A 13505-nucleotide genomic window follows, 5' to 3' on the forward strand; every position below is an offset into this window, starting at 1 on the left:
TCATGACGTGAGCGCGTGCGAAATCCGAGTCCGGGTCGCTGACGTCAGCGCCCCGCGCGTGGGCGCGCGTGTTCGACGCCCGGCGGCGCGTGGCCGCGCGTGGGGGCGCGTGGGGCCTCCCCCGGCGACGCGCCTCCCACGGTTTTGCTCGCCTCGTCGAGCCCAGTCCGAATTTGTGATTTAATTTTATTTATATTGAACAAAAAGTCTCGAAAATCACAAATTATGGCAAGATCCATACTAATTAGTGCTAATCAGTACAAATTAGGGAAAAATCAATTATGTTTGTGTTCTAGGGTTATGGAGGCTCTGATACCACATGTTAGACACAAATTGTGCAAACCCCAAGATCTCCATAACTAGAACAAAAACATGCATGATTGAGTAGAAAGAATTGACGCGCCTGTTTTGGAATCCATTGTTCTTGAAGCGGAAACACAATGTTTCACGCGCAAGTCTTTCTCCTCTATTGCCCTCTAAATCACTGGCTCAATGAGGCGGCCTCTCCTCACGTGTAGCGTTAGGTAAACGCCCCTTAGGTGAGGATATAGGTGAGAATTAGGGTTAGAGGAGAGACTTGAGCACTATTTATAGAGTTTCCAGCCAGTCCCCCTCATTACGGGCCAGGCTCAACTCGGCCCACACTAGCCAGCCCATATTAGACTAATTAAGAAACCTACTATCTCACCTTAGACCAAACCCCATAAAACGATAAACGTTAAACGGTAAATTACAATATCAATTAATGTAGTCCACAATTAGAAAAACTATTACAATCTGAAGACCTACATGAAAGGTTCCCACGTTGAGCCTCGGTATAATCGGCACGTGATCTCAGCGAGTTTTGACACGAATGCCGGGAAGCGGCAGGTCGAGGCTAAGAACACTTTGTCGGATGTGAGTGAGGAGTATGTGGGGAGGTTTCTAGTGGTTGCTAGCAATGAGAATGGAGAGGGGTGGGTACACAATGATACCTGGTCAACGTAATTTTGAAGGCGAGTTCATCACTCAAGTAGGTACAAGAAGAGAAATGATTTGGTGTGAATTTTTAATCCACTTTAATAATAATAGTCTATTTTGAATCATAAAAATATCAAAATGATGAATAATTATAAATTGTTGTGGAGTCCACCTATTCAAGAATTCGTTAAACAAACTATTATTTTTATAGTAGCTCAAAAATTGTTAGACCAGTAAATCTCTAAGATCTTTCCAATAATGGCGCTTCGACTTCCATCGTCGCTTATACTCTTACTCCTCTCTAGGCAAAGCTCGTTTGAGTTTTTTTTTTCTTTTTTTAATGGTGAATTTTGAGCTTAAAATGAAAAGCTAATATAGGAATATGAGTCAAAAGAATTGGGTCATCTGTTAAATCATCTTGCACCTTGAATATACAATTTACGTGGCTTTGTTCGCATGGTAAAACCAGAAAAGAATGAGTGACTCTATTATGCTACGGGGGAAAAGTACTAAAGAAGTTCTAAATACATTGCATTGGTACCAATTAACTTTAAACCTTTCAATTGGACTGATTTGGGGCATGCATGGTAACATTTCTATTTCTCCCAATTTTTGTTCTTTTATTCCTCGAAACAAAAAAAGAACATAAATTTGTTTGGGCGCCGGCCACCGTTGGCCACCTCCTGCCGCCCGCGGCCATTGTCAGAAGCCAATCGCCGGCGATTGCCAACGACAGTTGCTGCCTCTTGTAGCCCACCTGCCGCCACCCACGGCCCACCGGCTGACAACCGCCACCCTCCGCTGGCAGCCTGCCATCGCCAACCGCCGCACGACTCTATTATGCTACGGGGGAAAAGTACTAAAGAAGTTCTAAATACATTGCATTGGTACCAATTAACTTTAAACCTTTCAATTGGACTGATTTGGGGCATGCATGGTAACGTTTCTATTTCTCCCGATTTCTGTTCTTTTATTCCTCGAAAAAAAAAAAAGAACATAAATCTGTTTGGGCACCGGCCACCGTTGGCCACCTCCTGCCGCCCGCGGCCATTGTCAGTAGCCAATCGCCGGCGATTGCCAACGACAGTTGCTGCCGCTTGTAGCCCACCTGCCGCCACCCACGGCCCACCAGCTGACAACCGCCACCCTCCGCTGGCAGCCTACCATCGCCAACCGCCGCACGACCACTACCTACCGCCGTAGGACCGCCGCCCATAGCTCACCGACCACCGCCCCCTCCTGCGGCTAGTGGGCTATAGGCGGTAATCCTACGGCAATGGTCAACGGCAATAGTCAGTGATCGTGGGGCGATCGTGCGGTGGCGGGTGGCGATCGGCAGTTCATGAGTAAGAAGAAAAACATATAAATACAAAAATTTATTAATTTTTATCAAATGCATTTCTATTCTTTTTTTATTCCAAGAATAGAAATTTTGTATAATTTCCAAATACTTTATTTTACTCGGAAATTTTTTTTTTTTTTTGTGACCAGGGGAACCTCCGTGAGCGCTTCGCGGCGAAGAGTAAACCCGGGGTGGACTGGGCCACCACCACAGACCCAGGCACAGGTGAATCGCGCGTTTTGCATTGAAGTAACGCGGACGCGGAGTCTCGAACTCTTCCCCCTACGGATGGGGTACCAAGCCTTAATCATCGCGGCCACCGCGGGCGGTGGTTTTACTCGGAAATTGTTCCCGGAATAGAAATAGAAAAAAAACTATTTCTGAAAAGAAATAATTCCCCAGAATAGAAACTTTGCCATGCACACCCTAAATGGGTAAATTTAATCTCCCTATTCAATTTCTTGCTTGAAAATCAACACTAAATAGAACACGTCATAGCATAAGACTTTTGTTTCCATTGAGAAATTAAGAGGAATTAAGCACTGGTCAAAGACTCATCCAGTCAAAGATTCTAATGCGAATTTTAGATGACTCCACAATTAGATAAAGTATATATAATAGGAAAAAACAATCCAATGTAATTTCTAGGGATGAAGTGGACCAATGGCCATTTCAAGTAAGCTTTTGAACCTGCGCATTGAAACTTCCATATGAGCGAAGGTTAATCGAGGCATACCATGAATGAGTGTACACTCTCCCTCTACAAAAAGCACCCGAGCTTGCATCTACCAAAGCCACATCCCTAAAAACACCATAGCTGTGGAATCAAGGAGAATCAAATCATCCATGGCGAAGGTCAGCGAGGAAGAGGTTGTGGTGGCCATTTTTGGCGTAGGGCCTTCAGGCCTAGCAGTAGCGGCATGCTTGAACCGCCTCGGCATAGCCAACATCGTGCTCGAGAGAGAGGATTGCTCCGCCTCTCTTTGGAGAAACATGTCGTACGATCGATTGAAGCTCCACCTAGCCAAGCAATTCTGCGAGCTCCCCCACATGCCCTTCCCCTCCAATCACCCACCTTTGTCCCTAGGGCCTAATTCATAGAATACCTCGACGACTACGAGTCAGAGTTTGAGATAAAGCTGTATTGCTGACGTCCGTCGAGAGCACGTCGTACGATGACCTAATCGGCAAGTGGCAGATCGCAGCGAGAAACACGGGCTTAGGCGAGCATGAGTCCTACGTGGCGGAGTTCTTGGTGGTGGCGAGCGGGGAGAACAGCGAAGGCGTGACACCAAAGGTCGACGGCTTAGAGAGCTTCGATGGGAAGGCAATGCACTCGAGCTACTACCGGAATGGGAGGGAATTCAGAGGGAGCAACGTGCTCGTGGTGGGATGTGGGAACTCAGGGATGGAGATTGATTACGACTTGTGAAGTCATGGCGCCAACACTTCTATTGTTGCTCGAAGTGCCGTATGCAAACTTTTTCTTTAAACTCATGCAATTTTCCTTCTTTAGTAAGCGGATGGAAATTAGAAAATTTTAATATTTTCGTGGAAATATAGTCGGAAGTTGATAGCCGGATCTCTCGCAACAGACCAGACATATTCGAATGATTAAGGAATCCATTTACTTGGAGTGACAAACGACTTAATGATCAAATGATATAGAGAGCAAATGAAGCCTTTATCTTCTTTTATAGCTATAGATAGTGGCTACGTTTTTTTTCACGGCCTTAATAGCTTAATGAAGAGAATTCGCGGGTACATGTTACCAAGGAAATGGTGTTTCTTGGTATGGTTTTGTTAAAATTCCTCCCATGTCGAATCGTCGACATTGTCATGATACTACTTAGCATGCTCAAATATGGTGACTATTTCAAGTACAACCTTCGGAGGCCAGAGAAAGGTCCATTCTATCTGAAAGAAGCGACTGGACAATCCCCCACCATCGACGTCGGGGCAATGAGGAGGATCGAGGACGAAGTGATCAAGGTGAATTAAGGAGTTATGGGCTTGTTTTCTTTGAAATTGAATTTCGAACTGAATCAAAAGTCTGTCAAACCTTCTCGAGTTATAATAAAGCCAATGATCTAGCTTTTCCCCTCCATCAAAAGCATTAACGGGAAGCCGGTCACATTCATGAATGGCACAATCAGTGAATTAGGGCATGCATGGTAACGTTTCTATTTCTCTCGATTTTGTTTTGTTCCCCGGAACATAAAAAAACGGAAATCTGTTTGGTAATGCCAACTTATTTTCTATTCCCTGAAATAGAAAAATCGCTGAGAAATAGATTTGAAACAGAAACAAGAAATAAAAAAAGAAAAGTAGCTTATTGTTCTCAGGAATAATTTCTCAAAATAATTTTTTTCTTTTCTATTTTTCTTTTGTTCTTCTTCCTTATTGCGACCACCGCTATGACATCCTGAATTTTCAATCCGTCCCAAATATATGAAATGGGCATCTCGTCGGTGCGCTTATGGTTCTATTTTCTTTGAGCTGATCACTTTTGAATTAACTAATCTATTCGATGAAGCCGTTAAGGGATATAACCGCGGTAAAATCCCTAAAAGCTACTCAGTAGGTTTGATTAGATTAAAATCGCGTTCGGTCGATTTTAACCACGAAATTGAATTCGATTTTGGAAATCGAACATTCGAGCATGTCACAGTTCCTTTATAGGACGTCGTCTTATATTTCGGAGAAATTCCATCGAGTTCGGGATTTTTACGGAAAATCAATTCGGATGATTAAAAAAACGGAAATTTGGATGGGCCAAATCGAATGGATTTTTGGTCTCCTTACCGAGTCATTTGGTGATGGGGACTTTTAGAAATTGAGTGGACTTTTTCTACAACAAAATTGGACATCAAATTGAGAAATTGGAGAAGAAATTGAGGTCCAAATTTGTTAAATTCGGACCTAGGCTTGGGGGTGCAACATTTGGCTTTAAATTGGAATTTTTGTGAAATAAAAGGGCAAAAAAGAATTAGGAGACATGAGGATAAGCTTGAAGACTATTTGGACATTCTAATGATGATTTAGATATTTGTTAATTGACTTTTCTTCCCCCCTCATCTCCGGCTTCTCTCGCAAGCCTCACGGCCGACCTCTCTACTTGTCCATTTCATTTTCTGCTTTTGTCCCTGCTCTCTTTCCCTGGTATTCTTCGAAACTCAGCCCCACCAAGGTTTGTTTCCCCTCCCTCTCCATTTCGCTACCGTCTGCTGCCACCCAACCTCCTCGTGTCTTATTTTCCATCAAATTCAGCCCCAATTGGTTTGTTGACCCCAAAATCAGGCCACGCGTCCTCCATTCGTCCCGTCTCTCTGCCCCGTGAACGCTGCAGCCCCACCAAAACTCATCACCAGCGAGCTCCCCTCCACCGAGAGCTCCATCGTTGACTGCACGCCTCGAAGACCAAGCTGCCGTGCGTCTCCGCTTCTGCTGTGTCTTCCGCTCATGAAGCCAGCGAAACCAGCGAAGCCCTGCCACGAAGCCAGTCCACGTTCCTCTCCATCTTCGCTGCTTCTCTCGGTCAAAACCTCAGCGAAGCCATCCTGCCGAAGTTGACTCCAGCGTTTCTTCATCTTGCCGCGTCTCCACCGAATTTGCTGCCGTTGCCACGTCCATCAAGACCGAAACAGCCCCACCGAATGCTGCTTCACGTTCATCTCTCTTCTTGAATCAACCAGTGAAGCCAGCAATTTCAAGCCCAACAGTCGGTCCATCTGCAGCCCAGCAAGTTGCTGTTTTCTCAGCCCAGCCCGTCGTCTCTTCAGCAAGCCCAGCAGCCCACATCTCATCCTGTTAGTTGGGCTCAGTAGCCTGCAAGCTAGGGGTGAGCGGTTCCCGGTTCCGGTTCGGTTCCATCTGGAACCTGAAACTACCCTCGGGTACAAATTCCTCAATTTTTGGAACCCGGAACCTACCCATCAAAACCAAGAACCTAAAACCTACCTTGTCACAGGTTCCGGGGTTGGTTCTAGGTTCCAACAGATTTTTTTTTTTTTTTTGGTTTCATTTTCGTAATGAGCGCGAATATCCGGAAGCCGAAATAATTCAATAGTTGGTGCTCCATTTTCAGTACATGCCAATACACAGTAATGTGAATCTTTACATCCACATAATTTGACCAGTGAACTGTCTTTGCAATTTACATATTACTCGGGGAAGAGAACATGAGCCCTCAACTGCTCCTTTCTTTTTGGGATCTGACACAGGAAATCAGAGAAGCAAAAGAAATTGAGAACAAACCGACATTAACAGAATCACAAACACAAAGAACTGATTACACAAAAATGCTTTGGAAGGCTTTTCAGTTCGATTCCGAGTGTACTCATTTTCCGGTGGCCACGACGACCATGCTGAAAAACTAAGCAAAGAATTAGCTCATGAGATTGAGACCAGTTCATAGCACCATCAATCTTTCGTGCAGAGTCGCATATTGGTCTCAAGCAACATACCATATGGAAGCATCTCCAGCTAGTTCTGCCTATACGGTATATTGTGGGAGAAGCAATTGCATGGACTCTTGTAAATACACTTCAATTTGCAGTTAGCACATCACACATAATTGTAGTCACAGATTATCAAAACATGATACTTTATATCTTCAAGTTAACTCGTATGCTACTCAAGATGAACCATAGCTCTATTTCATCAAATCAAAATTGAACATGAGCGAAGATAATAGGGAAAAATAATCTTTCTTCATTCTCTGGTATAGTAGCCAAACAAGCAATAAAGTTCATCGTTATCGCTATCACCTTCCAGCCTTTGATCCAGCTAACAGAATGATGCACCGAATAGCACGGTATCATGTCAGCTCATAGATCCGAAAATAGAAAACTTCTCTTTTACCTCATTTAGCTCGTCTCTTAATTCCTCTATGTGAATGCTGCGCAACGGCGAAGAAGACACGAGTCTCACAGCACCAACGGCGGCACGGACAACGCGGCGAAGACGGTGGCAATCGCGGCTCAACCCATGGCCAATGGGGGGGAAGAGCTTAGTTTTGGCGGAGGCGGTGGCGGTGGCGGTTCGAAGCAATGATGGCCCGAACGGCCGAGTGAGCGCCGGCAAGAGGTAGTGATGGTGGCTGGGGGACGGCGGCGGTGGCTCACGGCTGCAAGGGGCGGCAAGAATGGCGTGACAGCTCATCGGGCTCAATGACAAGACGGCTCATCGGACAAGCGGTGGGTGGTGGTGGTCGGTGGCCAAGAGGTGGTGGTGAGTAGGGCATGGGGCAGCGGTGTGGTGGTGGTTGAAGTAGCGCTAGCAAGAGGAAGGAAGGAAGGAAGAAGAAGAAGAAGAAGAGAAGGGGTGGGGTTTTGGCCGAAAGAGGGGGAAAGAGAAGAGAGAGAGAGAGAGAGAAGAAAATAAAAAAATTTGGGGGGATAGGAAGTGACATGAGGAGGAAAAAGGGAAGAAAAGAAAGAGAGAGGGAAAAAGAAAGGGGAACGGGAGGAAATCACATGGGGTTGTTTAGGGTTTTTCTTTTTAAAAAAAAAAATTAACCGGTTCTAGTTCCGTTGGTTCCTAGAAAAAGGGAACCGGGAACCGAAACCGGTCTCTTTAGAACCGTGAACTGAACCGGACCCGGTTCTCCGGTTCCCAGTTCTACCCGACAACCGTGCTCACCCCTACCGCAAACCACTCAAATTCAGCCCACACAATTTCCAGCCCATCTTCAGCTTTGGTCCAGCTCGTTTGAGGCCCGCGAAGCAAGCCCAGCTGCAACCCAAGCCCAGGATCAAGCCCAACACTTGTCATGGGCTTTGCAAGGCTTTTGAGCCGGCCTAAGTGTCCGTCAACGCCGCCAAAAATTCGGATTTCGGCCGCCTTCCCGCTGTCATCACGAGATCCAGCCTTCACTTTTAATCAAGTGAGTTTTACTCACTAATGCTTTCTTTGTTTGTTAATGATGCTTAAGGATTGATTAGATTTAATTAAGTGCAATTAAGTAGTTAGATTAGAGTAGATTAGTGATTATTAGATAATTGTGATGCATGTTAGACAATTGAATTGTGCAATTATCAAGTAGAGACGTACTATTATTTATGGAATGCATCTTGGGATTTTTCTCGACCTGACTCGGGCTTCAATTAGGCATTATGGCCCGAAATTGGATTTTTAGTATTTAATTATTAATTTTTGAAATTAATTTAATTATTTATTTTTTTCTGAAAATTAGACAGGGATAACCGAAGACCAAAATTTTATGCTAATTTTCGTGGCGTGGTCCATTTATTTAATTGAGCTCTATTTCATGTTGAATTGAATTATTTGTGAAAGTGAGAATTATTTTTTTATTGGATAATCATTGGTTATTAATTGAAAAATAACCGAGCATTGGTTGATAATGCCAAAAATATTTGAGTGAACTACAGAAAATGTGGGAGTTATGGAAAGGAAAATATTATATTTTGGCTAAGGTCGACGGTGTCCCCACACACAATTACTTTATCAAGAATGATAAAAAGATATAATTGATTATATGATTATGATGGTATACTATATAAGCTTACGGGCGATATGTCAACTTAGCAGAGTAGTATATTGGTATACTATATCAGCCTATGAACAAGATATCAGCTTAGTAGAGAGTAGTATACCTTATTAGTTTTGATAGAATATGTCAATATACTATATCAGCCTACGGGTGATATGACAGCTTAGTAGAGTATACCTTATCAACTTAGATTGAACACTGTCGATATATTATATCAGCCTAAGGGCGATATGGTAACTTAGCAGAGAGCAATATACCCAATCATCTCAAAAGTGAGTTATACTATCTATTTATCAGCTTAGCAGTGAGTAGTCCTAATATGAATGGACTTATAGATAGTATGAGATGAGCCAACCAAGAAAAGGTCAAGATAACATGTAATCGACTAGGTTGATTGATCATTACTTTGATTTGATGTCGTGAATTGATTGATTGAATTGAAATGACCGATGAATGGTCCGATTGACATGAAATCGACTAGGTTAATTGATTGAGATATCGATCTGTGATGTGATTGCTTGGGTGCCTATTGAACTATGCTAATATGCAAGTGGAATCTGAGGTCAAGGTAAGTCCTCTAACCCGTGAGTGCATAGGCAGTTTGGTTAGCATATTGATTTACTAATCGATTTTAGGGGTCAAACTTGCTGAGATGTGGTCTCAATGGTTATTGAATAACCATTTCAAGATCCTGATGAAGAGCCTGAGGAGGAGGAATCTGAAGAGGAGAACCTAGATGTGGAACCTGATGAGGAGGAAGATCTTGGAGAAGAAGATGACCACAAGGAGGATCCTAAGTACGATCCGGATGAGAACTAAGATCCCATCCTGTTTTGCAAACTTTGGATTTTGATCGGACATATAGTAGATCAAACTTACGAATAGTATTGTACTATATAGTCTGCCTTTATAAGAGTGTGCTTATGTGTTTTCATGTTGTGAAAGTTATGGCTTGTTTTTCTATCCCATTGCTTTACTATATGGGAATTTATAATTACTTCCGCATATGCTTATAAAAAAAAGGATAAGCGATACTTAGTCCTGGGATATCTCATTTAAAATCGACCAAGGTAAGGGATGTGTGCTTGCTTGAGGATTAAGGTGTGACAATTCGCTAATCGCTTGCCAACCATCGGCCACCTCTTACTGCCCATGGCCATCGTCGGCAGCCAACCGCTGACGATTACTGGCGACGATTGTCTAGGGTCGCCAGCCACTTTCAATGGCCTTGGCCAACCCTCCCCCACCTTCCAGCGATGGGGGAGAGGTGGCGATGGCAAAGGCTGAGCCCTCAACCACCGACTACTTACCTCCTCCTCTTGTTTTTTTTTTTTAAAATATTAATATATATAATTTAATTTAATTTAGTTTAATTAATTTTTATATTGAAATTTGAATTATACCAAAATGACGTCGTTTTTGTGTATTTTGGCTAAGTCAGCCTTTCGGCAAGCCATGTAAACAAGAAAATTAATAAGAAATTGCAACTTAGGATTTCCGATGGGGTTTCGTCACTCAAGTGTCCCATTTTTCATTAAAAAAAAAGTGTGTCACTTTAATAAGCTTTGGTACTTAAGTGTCCCATTGTGCCAAGTTTTGACACATGAGGTGTTCTTTTGCCGAAATTTAACCTACCTTCAGCCATAGAGTCAAAGGGCAAGTGGGCGGAAGGAAAATGAAATTTAATAAGGATTTTCACTAATCAATAACTTTGCTTATTGAATTAATCCTAACAAGCTTTTCTTATTAAGTGATTGGTATTCCTTACACTAATCTCCAGGAGCTTTGTAATTAATCGTATAGCCAATATGCCATTCTGCAACATAATTATCATATGTAGATATTATGTACAAGCGATTCATCTACCCATGCAACTGTATTTGTTAAAGGTTATATGAAGGTAGGATCTGCATAAAGCCATTGGAACAGTCGAAAGAATGTGGCTTATCATGGCTCGGTGCAAATCGTGTTGATCCAAAATGTATGTTGTGCTTCATTGTGTAAATATAAACATAATTCTTTGGGCTAGTAGCTAACTTTCATAAGTCGTGCCTTCGCACAAAATCAGCCGCCAATATCGAGCCATTTAGCTTTGATTGAAAAGAAATATTGTTAAAAAAGTATAAAGGTGCACATTGTAGGCCATCAAAAAGTTCCATCGTGCATGTATCATTTTTTTCAATGTTACATATGCCTAATATGGTGAAATTTACTTTCATATATGGAATGGTAGTAATCATCTATGCCAATGTACATTGTTTATATGGTGTGACATCATTGTATTGTCAGAGGATTGATTAAATATAGATTTTGTATATATATTATCTTTCTTTGTAAAAAGTTCTTTTTACGATTAAATTTATTCTCCTTCCAACAGTCCCCTATTGTTGTTCTGAATTGAATAGTTCTTAGGTAGAGGACAAGAAAATTAACAATGAAACTAGTTTCCTACAAAATTTTGCAAGAAAAAATAGTCATTTTGAAGATCTCTTTCAATTTGTGGAAATGATTTATGTTTGGCCACCAGTCCCAACTCACTTCTTTTTCGATCTATAGGGGTCATCTTTTACTCTCTCTTTCATATGCATGCACTAGGGGTGAGCAAGACAAATTAATTAAATTAGGGTTACCTTAACCGAACTAAATTGGCCGGTTGGTCCGATTTTCAAGAGTGTTGGTTCAATTCTTGGTTTCAAAAATTGGAATCAGTGTTAGGATGGTATGGTTCCCAGTTTCAAGGGAGAACTAAATTGATATGGATTGCCTAGACTGATCTTTTTTACTGATTTATTTATTTTTTAAATGCCTCATGCACATCTCCTCTCCTCTTTCGAGGTCTTTCTGTGGCATCCCTCGACGGCCCCCAATCCGTTAGGGTCACCACGGATTACTTGCCACTCATCCTATTACATGCCAGTCTAGTGACTTTTATGATTAAAATGAAACCACAGTTTATAGGGGTTGATCAATAGAATTCCTTACCATTTTTTTTCTTGTTAAAAAGGTCCCGGCACAGTTCATCAGCGGAAGCATAAACAAGTCTCACCTCTCTCTCCAATAACAATAATGCAATGCACACCAACTACGCACCATAAGAAAAGATAAAGCCGATTCACCTTTATTTATATTTTCATGATGCACATTTCGGGTCGATACAACAAAAAAGCCAAGATTTTTAACTACACTTGGTTATATCCAAAAGAGAACTCGACCCTATATGAAACATGTACATCCCTCCATCACAAGTGTCGGCTATCCCAAAAAGAAAGCGTCAACTCCCGCCAGTCCTACGTGCCATCACAACCAACTCGGTGCATCGGGCGGCGGCAACGGCAGCATCCCTAGCATCACTCCACCATGCCGAACATGAACAGACAAAAACTCCTAGTTAATCGGGCCATCAACAAGACCCACATCGTACATCACTAAGACTCGGACTCGAACATACACCGGACTAGGTATACTAACACAGGAATGCTCAGTGCACTCCACCTCGACGTCAGATGGCAATCCATAAAAGGTATTACGTGCAATTGGTAATAAAGACATCTTTCTAATATGAAATGTTAATGCCCAAAAAAGGTGAGTACAACCACTCAGCAATAAACATCCACCAAACTACACAATGCATCAAACAGAACAGTCAATGTATCATGAATAAAACACATATCATTCATGCATTCAATTATACCTCACCTTACAGCCATGCATATCATCATGCAACGTGCATATATCACCATGCACTTATCATCAAGCATGCCAAACTTATATCACCAAGATTCATATCATCCATGCTATCAAGCATACATCCATGCGCATGACTCAATCCTCGATCTTTATCTTTCAATTAGATCACATCATTTTTCTTTTCCAGGGACCAATGTTTGCATCCCACATTTATCGCTCGCATCCCACCTGGCATCACGAGGAACCTCCGACACACACTTCCGGGCATCCTGCGCACACACTCCGAGCATCTCGTACCCCAACTAGCATTACGAGGTATCCCTCGGCACACACCTCTGAGGCTTCCGGCACACACCTCCGGGCATCTCGAAACTCCCGAGGACATCGTCCACTCACACCTCCGACGATCTTGTTATTATCTCAATTTCAACATGACATTTGATGCAATATAACATGCCATATGTCACCACATATGCAGCATAATCAACCACTCAAAACATCATATCACATGGAAAATTTCATTTATTTTTTTGAAAATGCATCAATTTTCGGATAAAACAGTATGCACTCCTTTAGTTAAAACTCTAGAAAAATTAGTAAAATGGCATTAATAAATTCTGAAAACTTGACACATTATAGATGAGACCTAAAGGCAGATATCTCATGAAAAACACCATACAAAAGAATCTCACACAAAACAGTACGGTCCATGCATCATAGTTTTCAACATTTCAACACTTCAACTTGCACAATTTCGGAAGTAATTTAAATTAAATATCCAAATAAATTCCAAAAATTCTGAAATTTTGATATGTTATAGAAAAGTCCTAAAGGTAAATATCTCATGAGAAAACGAAACCCAAATCATTCTAGATTAATAGATATAGACGATTAATTCCTCCTGTTCTCGGTGTCGTTTTTCCATATTATCTTCTTTCAAAGGAAACTCATTTTACTGACCTACATATGTCCATTTCTTCTAAATTTTCTGTACTTTATTCC

General features: G+C 42.1%; 1 pseudogene; it reads left to right on the forward strand.

Moving 5' to 3' along the window:
- Window positions 1-3148: 3148 nt before the first annotated feature.
- On the forward strand, window positions 3149-4480 carry LOC104435160 (annotated as a pseudogene).
- The last annotated feature ends 9025 nt before the right edge of the window (window positions 4481-13505 follow it).

Source organism: Eucalyptus grandis, chromosome 2, assembly GCF_016545825.1.
Source record: "Eucalyptus grandis isolate ANBG69807.140 chromosome 2, ASM1654582v1, whole genome shotgun sequence".
Classification (NCBI taxonomy): domain Eukaryota; kingdom Viridiplantae; phylum Streptophyta; class Magnoliopsida; order Myrtales; family Myrtaceae; genus Eucalyptus; species Eucalyptus grandis.